This window comes from Protopterus annectens, chromosome 1.part1 (genome assembly GCF_019279795.1).
Source record: "Protopterus annectens isolate FY-2018-M chromosome 1.part1, PAN1.0, whole genome shotgun sequence".
Classification (NCBI taxonomy): domain Eukaryota; kingdom Metazoa; phylum Chordata; order Ceratodontiformes; family Protopteridae; genus Protopterus; species Protopterus annectens.
Window position 1 is genome coordinate 355,114,293 of NC_056726.1, and position 12,318 is coordinate 355,126,610.

Here is a 12,318-nt window from a genome sequence, read left to right on the forward strand (position 1 = left end):
CTCCTTAGGAATCACCTTCAATTGGACAAAATCCGTATTGCTGCCATCACAGCATATTCTGTTTATTGGTGCAGAAATAGACTCAAGGCAGATGCGAGTCTATCTTCCTGCGGAAAGGATAGCAACGCTGCAGTCTCAGGTTCGGGCATTACTCCTCAGACGTCGTGCTCCAGCGAGAATGGTCCTGCAGCTGTTGGGTTCCATGTCAGCCACCATTCTTCTGGTCCCCTTGGCAAGGTTGCATATGAGGATACTCCAGTGGTCTTATCAAGACCTTCCCCTCAGTCACCACATATTGATCACAGAGACGTGCAAACAGGATCTTCGTTGGTGGCTTCTTTCCTCCAACCTGAATCTAGGGTGACCCTTCGTTCCCCCACTCCCCTCGGCCACGTTGACTATGGACGCCTCCCAGACAGGGTGGGGGTGACATTATCTGGACAGGTCGGTCCAAGGCACGTGGCACACCGATGAGAGCCTTCTCCACATCAATATCCTGGAAATGAGGGCAGTGCTTTTAACGTTGCAAGCACTGCACGATCACCTCCCCCAGGGTACGATTGCCATTCAGTCCGACAACATGTCGGTAGTCTGGTACTTAAACAAGCAAGGAGGGACCAGGTCTTACCCCCTTTGCAGAGAGGCCATGAAGGTATGGGATTGGGCGATTTCTACCAAACGTTTCCTAGTGGCAACACACATTCCGGGGAGATCCAACGTGATAGCCGACAGACTAAGCAGAACTATTCTCTCCCCTCACGAGTGGTCCTTGAACGACAGAGTGGTAACTCAGATTTTCACGAGATGGGGAGCTCCTTGTTGCGATCTTTTCGCAACTCCCCTCAACCCAAAATGCCGGCAGTTATTCTCTCTCACCCCAGTTCTGGGGGAGATCCCCAAGGATGCTCTAGTCCAAGCTTGGCCCCCTGGTCTGCTATACGCCTTTCCACCTGTTCCCCTTCTCCCCAAGGTGATTCAGAAGGCGATTCGCTTGGAAAGCAAAATGATTCTAATCGCCCCATACTGGCCTCGTCAAGTCTGGTTCCCCTTTCTTCACAAATATGCATTGGAGGGTCCCTGGTTCCTGGACCAAGTTCCGGACCTCTTGACGCATCAGTCAGGACAGTTCCATCAGTCCCTCCATTCATTGAAGCTAGCAGCTTGGCTACTCCTCTTCCGACCATAGTTAGGAGCCATTCTTTCGACCCTGAAGTCATGCATATTTTGTCCTCGGCCCACAAGACTTCTACTAAAAAGATGTATAGCAATAAATGGAAGAGGTTTGCTATTTGGGCCCAACTCCGAGGATTAGACCCTATGACAGCCTCGGTGTCAGAGGTTCTGAAGTTTTTAGCTTCCCTGTTCAACCAAGGTTGTTCGGTGTCTACCATCAAAGTTCAATTGGCTGCTATTTCCAATTTTCATGAGAGCGTAGAACCACCTTTAATGAGCAACAAGTTGTGCACAGCTTTTATTAAAGGAGCTTGGCTTCTACGGCCCCCTATATCTCATCCTGCACCACCGTGGGACCTTAACGTGGTGTTAGGTGCATTAACCTCACCTCCCTTTGAGCCGACAGCAACCTGTGACTTAAAATTTCTTTCTTGGAAGACTGCTCTTCTAGTTGCTATTACATCAGCCAGGCGAGTTTCAGAACTTCAAGCCCTATGTGTCAAACCACCATACCTGGTATTTCACAAGGATAGAGTATCTCTTAGACCAAACCCATCCTTTATACCAAAGGTTTGTTCTAACTTTTGTTTGTATCAATCACTGGAATTACCGTTTTTTTTCCCCTAAGTATTCAAATAGAGCTGAGTATACCTTTCACAGCTTAGACGTGCACAGACAATTACGTTTCTATTTGGATAGGACACACCAAGCACGAAAATCAGATCAACTGTTTGTGTCCTTTTCGGATAGTAAATTGGGCAAAGCCGTCACGAAAGTCACTATTGCCAAGTGGATCAGAGACTGTATCAGTCATATTTATCGCATTTCAAATAAAGAGCTTATAGTTCCAGTGAAAGCTCATTCTACCAGGGCTATGGCCACTTCGGCAGCCTTTCATTCCAAGCTCTCTATCAGTGACATTTGTGCGGCTGCTACGTGGTCTTCTCTACACACCTTTATTTCTCACTACAAATTGGATGTGGCATCTAGGGGGCGAGCTTCCTTCGGTTCCACGGTTCTCAGGAGCGTTTTCCAGTGAGCCACCCAGGAATTAGGTGCTAGGGATGCTGTCCCATCTGTAGAGAATGTAGGCGAGATAGGATCACATTACATCTTTTAGTTATGTACTTACCATAACTTTAGATGTATGGGATCCATCTCGCCTACATTCCTAATAACCCACCCTCCTTCCCCTGCCTTGTAGGCCAGAAGAGACCGGACGATCAGAATTCAACTTTTTCCTCTCTTGAAACACCTGGCAATGTTATAACAACAGTCTATGTGTGTGTGCATGTGTGCGGACAGACAAGATCTGGGGAAGCAGTAGTGGTGCATCCTGGGATACGAGGTAACTCAGCCAATAAGAGACTGCGTTCTATTGTATAGCGGCTGAGTCGGAGCCGAGGATCAGCTCTGAACCCATCTGTAGAGAATGTAGGCGAGATGGATCCCATACATCTAAAGTTATGGTAAGTACATAACTAAAAGTTTTTTAGAGTGAATTTTTTAAGCAAAACAAAGGAGTGGCCATGGGGGCCAAATGTGCCCCCACATATGCCAATATAGTTTTAAACTGGTGGGAGAAATTGTATGTGATTCATAGCCCCTTTTCTGGTTGTTGGTCCTTATACAAAAGGTTTTTTAGATGATATTTGTATTTTTTGGACCGATACCAAAGACAAATTCTTTGAATTTTTGAATTATCTTAAAGGGACAACTAATTTTTTAGATTTTACTTATGATTTTAATCAAAAATCAGTTGATATATATAGATATTTCTCTCAGTAAGGATAATTCAAGTTTTGCTTCTAAGATACACCGTAAAAACACTTTTTCTAATTCTTATTTGCACTTTTATAGTGGACATCCTTATTTTCAGAAGAAGAATTTAGTTAAGGGACAATTGGTAAGGGTCAGCAGAATGACCTCCCATGATGAATTTTTATTGGAATGTGACAAAGTGCTCAATGTTTAGTGAGAGAGCATATCCCAAACCATTACTGGATGAAGTTTTGGAAGTGGTTCTTCAGGGTAAGAAAGATAGGTTTGCTCCAATATTGGGGCAGGATGCACCTCCTATAACAACAACCAGTGCAGTAAATAATACGTCTTATAATTGGGATCACACATATATTTTAGATTATTCAGGTGATTTGGGGGTGATTAAAGATGTTATCAGTAGAGAATGGGAAAGGTTTGTTCAAATTTCCGACCTGGGGTTAAATAAACAACAGCCATTAAAATGTATTTATTGTAAGGACTTAAATTTTAAACAACGTTTTGAGTTTGGTACATCCAGTTTTAAGAGTAACAGGTCTCGTAGGTATGGAACCTACAAATGTGGTTTCTGTTCACAATGTTCAGACATTATTAACAAAGACAAAATGTTTTTATTTCTGCAAGGAATAGACATATTTTTAGTAACAGTTTTTCAAATTGTAATTCTTTTGGGGCTGTGTACATTGCTGTCTGCAATCAATGTACCTCCTTCTATGTGAGGAAAACTGAGAGAAAATTAAAGTGTCGTATTTATGAACATCTATATGATGATAGAAAACAGCATAACAACAACGCATTATATAGGCACACTTGTGTTTGTCCTCAGGCAGAATTTGTGTTTTTTGTTTTGGAAACTGTCCCCAAGGACATAAGAGGAGGTATGTGGGAGGCGAAGTTGGAATACAGGGAGTTGTTTTGGCAGATTATTTTGGAGTCTACAAAACCCCCTGGTCTAAATGATTTTTTTGTCTATTAAGCCTGTATTGAGATTAAGATCAACAAAACTTAGATTTTTTAGATGTATTTTATAAGAAAACCACCAGATGGCAGTATTACTATTATACCATTCATTATTTTTTTATATTATATATATATTTCTTTTAGAGAATTTTGTCAAGGATTATATTATTGTTGGTGGTTTTTAAAAAATGTTTATCAACAATTATTTAAGTACTAAAAACAATTAGAGACAATTGTGCTTTATATATGTTAAAACAATGTAATGTGTCCCTTGGGTCTTTTCTACGGAATGTTAATTGTGAGTTTTTTAAGCAAGAATTTTATTGGACAGGCAATTTTTCAATTAAATAATAGGGTATATATTATGGTTGTTTTACAAGGTTGTTTGTATCTGAAGAAGATTTTGATCGAAAACGTATCAGCTTGGAAGCGTTAATTTTGGCTGTGACTCTCGCTGTGGATTTAATAAATATATTATATTTTCTTGGAGCGAGCCCTTATTTCGTGATTCCTGCGAATCTTTTTGCTATTTGTGGCTCTTATAAGTTTAGCCCATGTTTAGACAAAGTCAGCACCCAATGCCCTGTCTAACAGGAACATGGGTGGAATCCCAGGGGTATATTTTTTTATTTTCCATACAGTTATCCAGGTTGCGCTTAAAAAGGGGTAAAGAGGTACTCTGCTTGATGTGGAGAGGGAGTCTATTCCATTAGATGAGGGAGTCTCTGTGACACAAGTCTGTCCCACCAATAAGTCTTGTTGATGTCACAGAGCAGGTTGAGGCCGCGTGTGTGGGTTTCTCGAGTGGAGCTTGACTTGTGGATATGCAGCAGTCCTATCAAGGTGGGGTCCATGATTGCCTTGTATGCCAGACAGAGGCCACCTCTGAAGAAGTCTGTATGATACTGAGTAGAGGGATAGGGGTTTTAGCCTCTATGTGTATGGTAGATGTTTGAGGCACTGGATTCTCCTGGTGAGGAACCTCTGTGGTCTCTCCAGCTGCTGCATGCCGAAAGGTGCGTTGTACTCAATAATGGGCCTTATAAGGGAAGAATACACAGGGATGTTATGACCACCTTGTCCCTGGATGAGATGCGTTACTTATGAGGTGGGCCATGTAGAAGGCGTTCCATACCATGGAAGCAATATGGTGGTCAAAAGTCAGGCTGCTATTAACCTCTGTGCCCAAAGCCCTCACAATTGATTGAGTGCTTAGGACATAATTAATGTGATAATTGGCAGGAAAGTCATTCTCCCCAACGGGGATGATGATGCATTTTTTGGTATTCAGCTTGAGGCCATGTTTCTGGCACCAGTCATTTGTCTGAGTGAGACCCTCTTGGAGGATGTCCACATCACTAGGGGCATTGATGACAGCACCCAGCTTGCAGTCATTTGCAGACTTGGTCAGCCATAGGCCACTGGTTTTGGCCTGCACCTTAGAAAAGTATATCCCAAATAACAGAGGCCTCAAGACCGAACCCTGGGGTACACGGCTTGTTACGAGTCGTTGAGGTGGCTTCCCCTATTTTGACTACGTGAGTTCTATCAGTGAGCCAGTTTGCTACCCATCTGGTAACATATGGATTGATGCCTAGTTGAGATAGTTTATCTGTTATGCCCGAGTGGGGAATAGTGTTCGTCTTTGGCCAGGTCAAGGTGGGTAGTGTGCACCGTCTTCCCCTCATGCCTGGGTTTGGTGACTGTCTCAAATAAGTTGACCAAATTTAGCAGACATGACCTCTCCTTGACAAAGCCAAACTGTGTGGGATCAAGTGTTTGGAGGTTGCCAATGTCCTTGTTAATGAGGTCCATGGTAGGAATAGTCATCAGTTTATGGATTTAGTACAAAACCACTAGGATATTCTATTGGCCGATGAGAGGCTACATGATTTGTTGGGGATTGGTGTTTATTTTCATTTCGTAAAGGTAGCTCTTTGGGCAGTCATTTCAGCCATTGCAAATGCAATAAACCATCCGATTGTTTAATGCAAGCTACATTGGATGGCACTAAGGCAATAGGTTGCTGTCCATTTGGCCACTGCTCTTTTTGCAAGTAAATATGGGTTCATATTACATTATCGAAAGATAACGTAATCGAAAGGCCAAAACATCTGCATTTCGTAACTTTTATTGTGGGGGCTGTGCCCCCCCCCACACCCCACTAAATATATATTCCAACTTCGAGATCGCACTACAGTAAGGAAAGGGCAAATATCCCAATCTTCGCTGTACAGCAATCCCACAATGCAAACTTCGAAATGCAGCCGTTTCAATGTTTTGGCTGTTCGATTACGTTATCTTTCAATAACGTAATAGGAACCCAATAAATATATTCAGCAGACTAAGGAATTCACTAGCAAAAATACATCATGGGTTTTTTCCATAAATACTCTTTCTAATTGTAGCAGTGGTTTGATCATCTATCTTGCATTATGCAGTTCGGCTTTCTGTATAGGCCAAACATCCAGACCCATTAGGGTTCAGATTTCTGAACATTTTAGCAATATTAAAAGTACATGTGCCACCAATGCACTGTATAAACATACTACTGTTCATACTTCAGCCAGCTTTCAATTTGTTGTTGATAAAATTGTGGGCAGTAGATGCTTTAAAGCAGGATGGCACAATATTCTAAACATGGATAGTGAGACTGGGTGGATTGTTTACACCTAGTTTGAATGATCACTTGTGAATTTAATGTAATAATTGTTAATTGGTTTGTGTTTTGCATATAATGTGGTTCACTGCAGTTAATATACATTGAGAAAGGCCTGATGGCTGAAGCTGGTCTGTTGACTTAGTCTTTATGAATCCATTCCAGTGGGTGCTGGCTATTTTTGTGGGTTAGATTTGGAATTTGCACATTGTGTCCTGTCAATTAACAAATCCTGCTGTGAGACACCATTCCATTTGCTTATCTTTATTTTAATAAAATCAAGGTGTTATTTTCCTTCCAGTTTCTCTGGTACAGCAGAGTATCTCAGATTTTCTCTGTGTTCTGTCTTCTGCCTCCTGTATCTTTGAAAAGGCTCTTCTTGAGAAGCTTCATGCTCAGCTATCGTTTTTCATTAAAGTCTCTAATTTTTTTTCCAGTGTTAGCAGTTCATCCATATAGCTAGTTAAAGCTTCTATTTTTTCTTTACTCTGTTGTTAGACTTTATATATACCTGCGGTGTTTCACTTGAACACCACTGAGTGCATTTGATTTTTTTCTCTCTCTCTTTGTTGTACTGGAAGCTATGTCCTGTACAAGTGTTGAAACTTGAATTGTTTTATGCTGAACAGCTGCAAGATTCTTTTCAGCCAGCATTTTTTCTTTTCCTTTTCTGGTTGATTTTTATCTTACTCCCTCTCAATTTCTTCTTTGCTCTCATCCAGGATGTGTAATTACTGGCTAGTAACTGAATTTTACCCAGACTGATAATTGTACTGGCTTTCAGTTTTTCACACGGGGAGAGCTCTAATCAAGCTGTTCACTGTGCAGCCATATTAGATTCCCAACACCTCAAATTCTTGACATGAAGCAAGCACCAAATAAAGTGAACAAACAAAGCAACAAAAAACTGTTGAAAACAAGAAACAATGCAAAGCGGAAAACTGGATCTATACAGACCCCAAATTTTATTTATTTATTTTGTTTTATTTTACATTTGGTTACTGGGAAAGTCTGACTGGACACCAGTCCTTTTTCAGCGAAGGCCCGTGGAGGAATGCTCCACATACAACAAAGTTAATAAAGTACAATATCGCAGGTATCGAGGCATGAGCGTTTACATTTAGCATCAAATGCGTTAAGATAATGTTTCAAAATAAAAAGCAAAACATCTATGTTTAAACTGAAATAATATATATACTGTATGGGTGGAAGGATGAGCCACACAGGGCAATACAGCTAAAGAGCATCTAGTAAGACATAGCATTTTAAGAAAATAAGGTATAGTCCAAGTGTTTGTACGTAGAACAATGAATAGAGGTATGAAGAAGGAGACTTGCAATATGATGAAAGGTGCAGTACCTGGTAGTAGGGGAAGGGGAGGCTATCTTTAGCGAGAAGAGCTAGATGGAGGTAGGCTAGCCTGGTGTATCGCAGTTGCAAATCCAGTTTACTTCTGGGTGTGTTTTTAGAGATTTTTTTTAAATTGGGTTAAGGAAGTTGTGGCTGCTATATTAGTGGGCAGAGTGCTCCATTTTTTAGCTATAAAACTACTATAGAGGGAAGCTGCAGCAGAGATGTTTGGTTTCGTGACTTGAAGGAGAGGTTTGTTATTGAAGGGTAGGACCCTAGTACTGCTTTAAAGGGTGTATTAGGTTTTGTAATGCTGTTTTTTTTGGGGAAGGTGATGAAGTATTTTGTGTGTTAGTATAAGTTGGTTGTAGAGGAGATGATGTGGAAGTTCTAGCTAGTTTTTTAAGGACTGAGCAGTGATGTGTGCAATGTGAGCTATTGGAGACAAATTTTTCTATTTTGTTATAGCAGGTTTCAAGTTTGGTTATCTCTGATTTTCTAAGATTGGTGAGGATAGGGAAGACATATAGGAGCATGGGTAGGAGATGTTTGTACTATTTCTGCCCTGGTGGTGTTTTGAAGGAATTGTTTATTTCTGTATAGTCCCCCTAATTTTTTATGTACTTTCTTAATGGTGAGTGAAATGTGAGTATCAAAGCTCATGTTGCAGTCAGTCTCTTACTCCAAGGAGTTTGGTGTGAGGGACAGGAGAGTTAGTTGTTGTGTTGTTAGATGTTAGTGTAAATGAGGATGAAGTAGTGGCGTTGTTAGACTGCTGGAATATGAGAAGTTTGTTTTTATTAGGGTTTAGTATTAGTTGAGAGTTAGTAAGCCATTCTTCTACAGAAAGGAAAGAGGCCTGTGTCTTTAGGTGCAGTAAATGGAGTGAGGAAGAGGAACAGATTAATGTTAAATCATCTGCATATTGGATGACTGAAGCATGTAGGGTAGAGGTGTGGAGGTTGTTAGTGTAGATAGAAAACAGTAAGGGACCAAGAATAGAGCCTTGGTGAACACCTAGTGTAATTGGTAGTAGAGAAGAGTGTTTTTTGCTTTTTTCTGTACAGCCTCCGTTTGTTAAATAACTTTGAAACCAGGTAATGGTGGCTTTGCTAAGATTTAGTTCTGAGAGGGATTTGATGAGTTTATTGTGATTGACCATATCAAATGCCATAGAGAGGTCAAGAAGATAGCAGAGACAAAGTTGCCGTTATTTCTGTGGTGGTTCACTGTATGAGTAAATGACATATAAGGGCTGTTGTGGTACTGTGGTGTGGCCTGAAGCCATGTTGAATGTTAGTGAGAAGGTTGTGGGCATTAAGGTAATTCATGATTTGTGTGTGAGCACACCTCTCCAGTATTTTGGACAAAGGTGTGAGTATTGCTATAGGTCAATAGTTGGTTAATGCTTTTGAGTTACCCCCTTATTAGTCAAAACTGCATGCATCCACTTTTAAAACTTTTCCTCATCACATGAAATACCAGCCACCACTGGAGTCACTAGATCTTAGATACCATGACCAAATATTTCATTAAAAACAAACGACCTTGAAGCTGCTTTTTAAATAGCAGAAGTCATTGCAAAAGTAGTACAACAAAAGAAGGTGCCTAGCATTCATTCAATACATGTCATGTTATGATAATTTCCAGCAGTTAAATTATTACTTGTTTTTATAAACCCTTAAGAATCATTGTAGCTGTATATCCAGCTTTCCACTTTGCATTGTTTTTTGTATGAAACGAGCACTTTTTTTTGCCGGGTGAATTTCTGAAATACACGTTCTTGTGTGCAGATGACCCTTCCTCATTTTCTACAGGGACAGATATATTATTTCCTCCACTAGTCCAACCTTTGTGCCCAGTGTTGTGACAACAGGTTTTCTTAACCATACATTCAACCTTCTGTCAGTTTACCTTGCTGTACAGGACAAGAAAAATGGATTCTGCATATACTGGATGAGCTTAGGCAACTAAAACTTTATATAGAAAATACTAAAGGAATGGGGGGAAAAAACAGAAGCAGACTCATCTCCATATGGCTACTTACTGCATCTTTTTGTTTTGTTACTCTTTCCATAGAAAATGTACCCCAGAGCATGCAAGGACGCATGCAACAGCAACCAAATCTTTCATTGGAATAAAGGGGGTAAGCACCTAGGCTTTTCTGGAAACAGCTACCTGGTCCATCTCTCAGTATTTGTCTGAACACTACAGCAGGGATATTACCACTAGGACCAGAGCAGGGTTTGTCATGGTTATCCTGCTAGGATGCTTGCAGAGTCCGTTCCTTAATAAGCCCCCCCCCCCCAGTTTATATACTTTGGGAGTCTTCTCGAAAGATACCACCTATGTAGCAGTGAAGAGTATGAAGAGCATAGTACATTTGTGTTGGAGCTTAATAATTGCATATGTATATGTTCACTGTTGCAGTAATATTTCCTTCCCCCTGTTTCATACCCATTGCCTTCCTGGGGTTGGGGGGGGGGGTGGGGGTATAGTCACCTGTTATTCCCACTCTTTCAGCTCTTCAAAGCACCCATCTCCTCAGCTTTAGTTAGTGCTTGAAGAGGGAAATCTGAGGATTCTATTGGCTTGGCTGTCATTCCTGAGATATTTAACACATCATCAGCTTGTGTGCTGGGTTCTTCCAGACCCCTGCAACTTCAGTGACAAGTAATGTGTATAGCGCGTTGTGTAAATGCGTACTGCTGTAGTATCATAATGTAGTTAGGTAGGGGTTTGAATCCTGCACTTGCCAACTGTGTGTGTGTGTGTCTCCCTGGGGAGGAGCAACCTTTTAAAGGGAGGGTGGCCTAATGTTAAGGTGTTTGTCTTACAAACACAAGGTGCAGGGTTTGAGTCTCACAAGGGATAATTGGCTAGGCTTAAAATGGCTCGCAAGGGCAGTTAGCCTAGTACTAACCTATGAAGGAACTGGGATAATTCTCTTCTAACACAAGTGTCCTGTTTGGAAGCCATCTGCCAAGCTGTGATAGTCAGAGGTGAAAAGCTCAAATATCTACAGTTATGGTAAGTTCCTACACAGTTGTACATTTCGATTAAGACAGCAGGCAAAAAGGGAATGGTTACTAAGATAAGAATCGGATATAAAATTTTAGTTAAACCCAGTGTGGGGGGTTCAGATATACAATTTTAATTAAACCAGGGGGACATTTAAGTGGTGTTTGAAACTTATGTACTACTGTATTACAGGTTTAGGATGGTCAACAATAATTCCATACCCAGATTGTGTGATAATTGCAGAAAAGGTTTGTTGACAGAGTTACAATCTTGAAAATTAAGATTTTTCTTCAATTAACTAGAAGAGTTTAAAGTAGTGTGTCATAAAATGATTCCTTTGGAGTGATATATTTGCAAAGATAAATTTATCTTAGAATTTGTTGCATATTGGGGATGTTCTTCTAAACTGGAAGAAAATTATTTATATTTGTAATTGCAAAACAGGGAAGAATCCCTTTCTTTGCCACACGTTATAGAAAAGCTTTGTTTTGAGCTTTAACTAGAAGATCTGATTATGGTAGCAGCTAATGTGCAAACATAGATCACTGGGATTTAGTCAAGGGTTGTCATACATTTGATAGTGTAGCTAAGACTTTGGTTATTGTAGTAGTTGTAGCAAGGAAAGACATCCATTACTGGGCTTTACAGAATTTTAATTCCTATCCTGTTAAAACATGTTTTTGTGAATACATGGACATGTGTCCTTTTCTTCATGAGTGTTTTTATAATCCATTATGAAGACTGTGATGGATTATGTGCCAGTGGCTCCATTCTGAACTGAAATCAACTCGCACTGTAATAGTTTTCATCTTGCTTTACTGTTATTGTGAGTAATAACTTAAACATGACCATATTATTGGCTTGCATTCTGTGGTTCTGGGGACACCGACACAGGAACAAGCCAAGGAAGAGTGGAATGTTGATTTGGAGGGCAAGGATGAAATGGCCGTTTATTCCCTTGCAAGTAAGAGAAGGGAGTGGGACCTGCCATTGCTTGTCTTACTTGTAATGTTCGCTACTAGAACTGGCAGTCTAATGAGGTGGGGTTGCAGTGGCTATGTAGGATAGTTTGTCCCTTTGAAGATTCATGATCCCCTCCCATACTTTTCTCCACCAGTGCCTCCACTCCTTTGTCTTGATATGAACAGCTAGTAAAGTTTTGTCACCAAGAATATGCTGCCTTCCTGTTAACAGACATTTGTAATAACTGGTAAAGAGACTGTGTTTTGGTGAAGTGTTTGATTTGGGGAAAGGGTTAAGGGTGAGAGGAGGTTCTGTTGTGATCAGTTGAGAGGCGTGAACATTTAAAAAATATTACCTTTGCTACTGCTTTCTTCCTCACAGTTTGCCTGAACTAATTTGAGAATGTACATGCA

The 12,318-nt window shown here is 40.7% G+C and overlaps 1 protein-coding gene across 1 annotated transcript in view; it reads left to right on the top strand.

The window, feature by feature from the left end:
* UBR4 (ubiquitin protein ligase E3 component n-recognin 4) overlaps nt 1–12,318 on the top strand; it is a 3,959,899-nt gene that overhangs the window by 3,506,421 nt on the left and 441,160 nt on the right.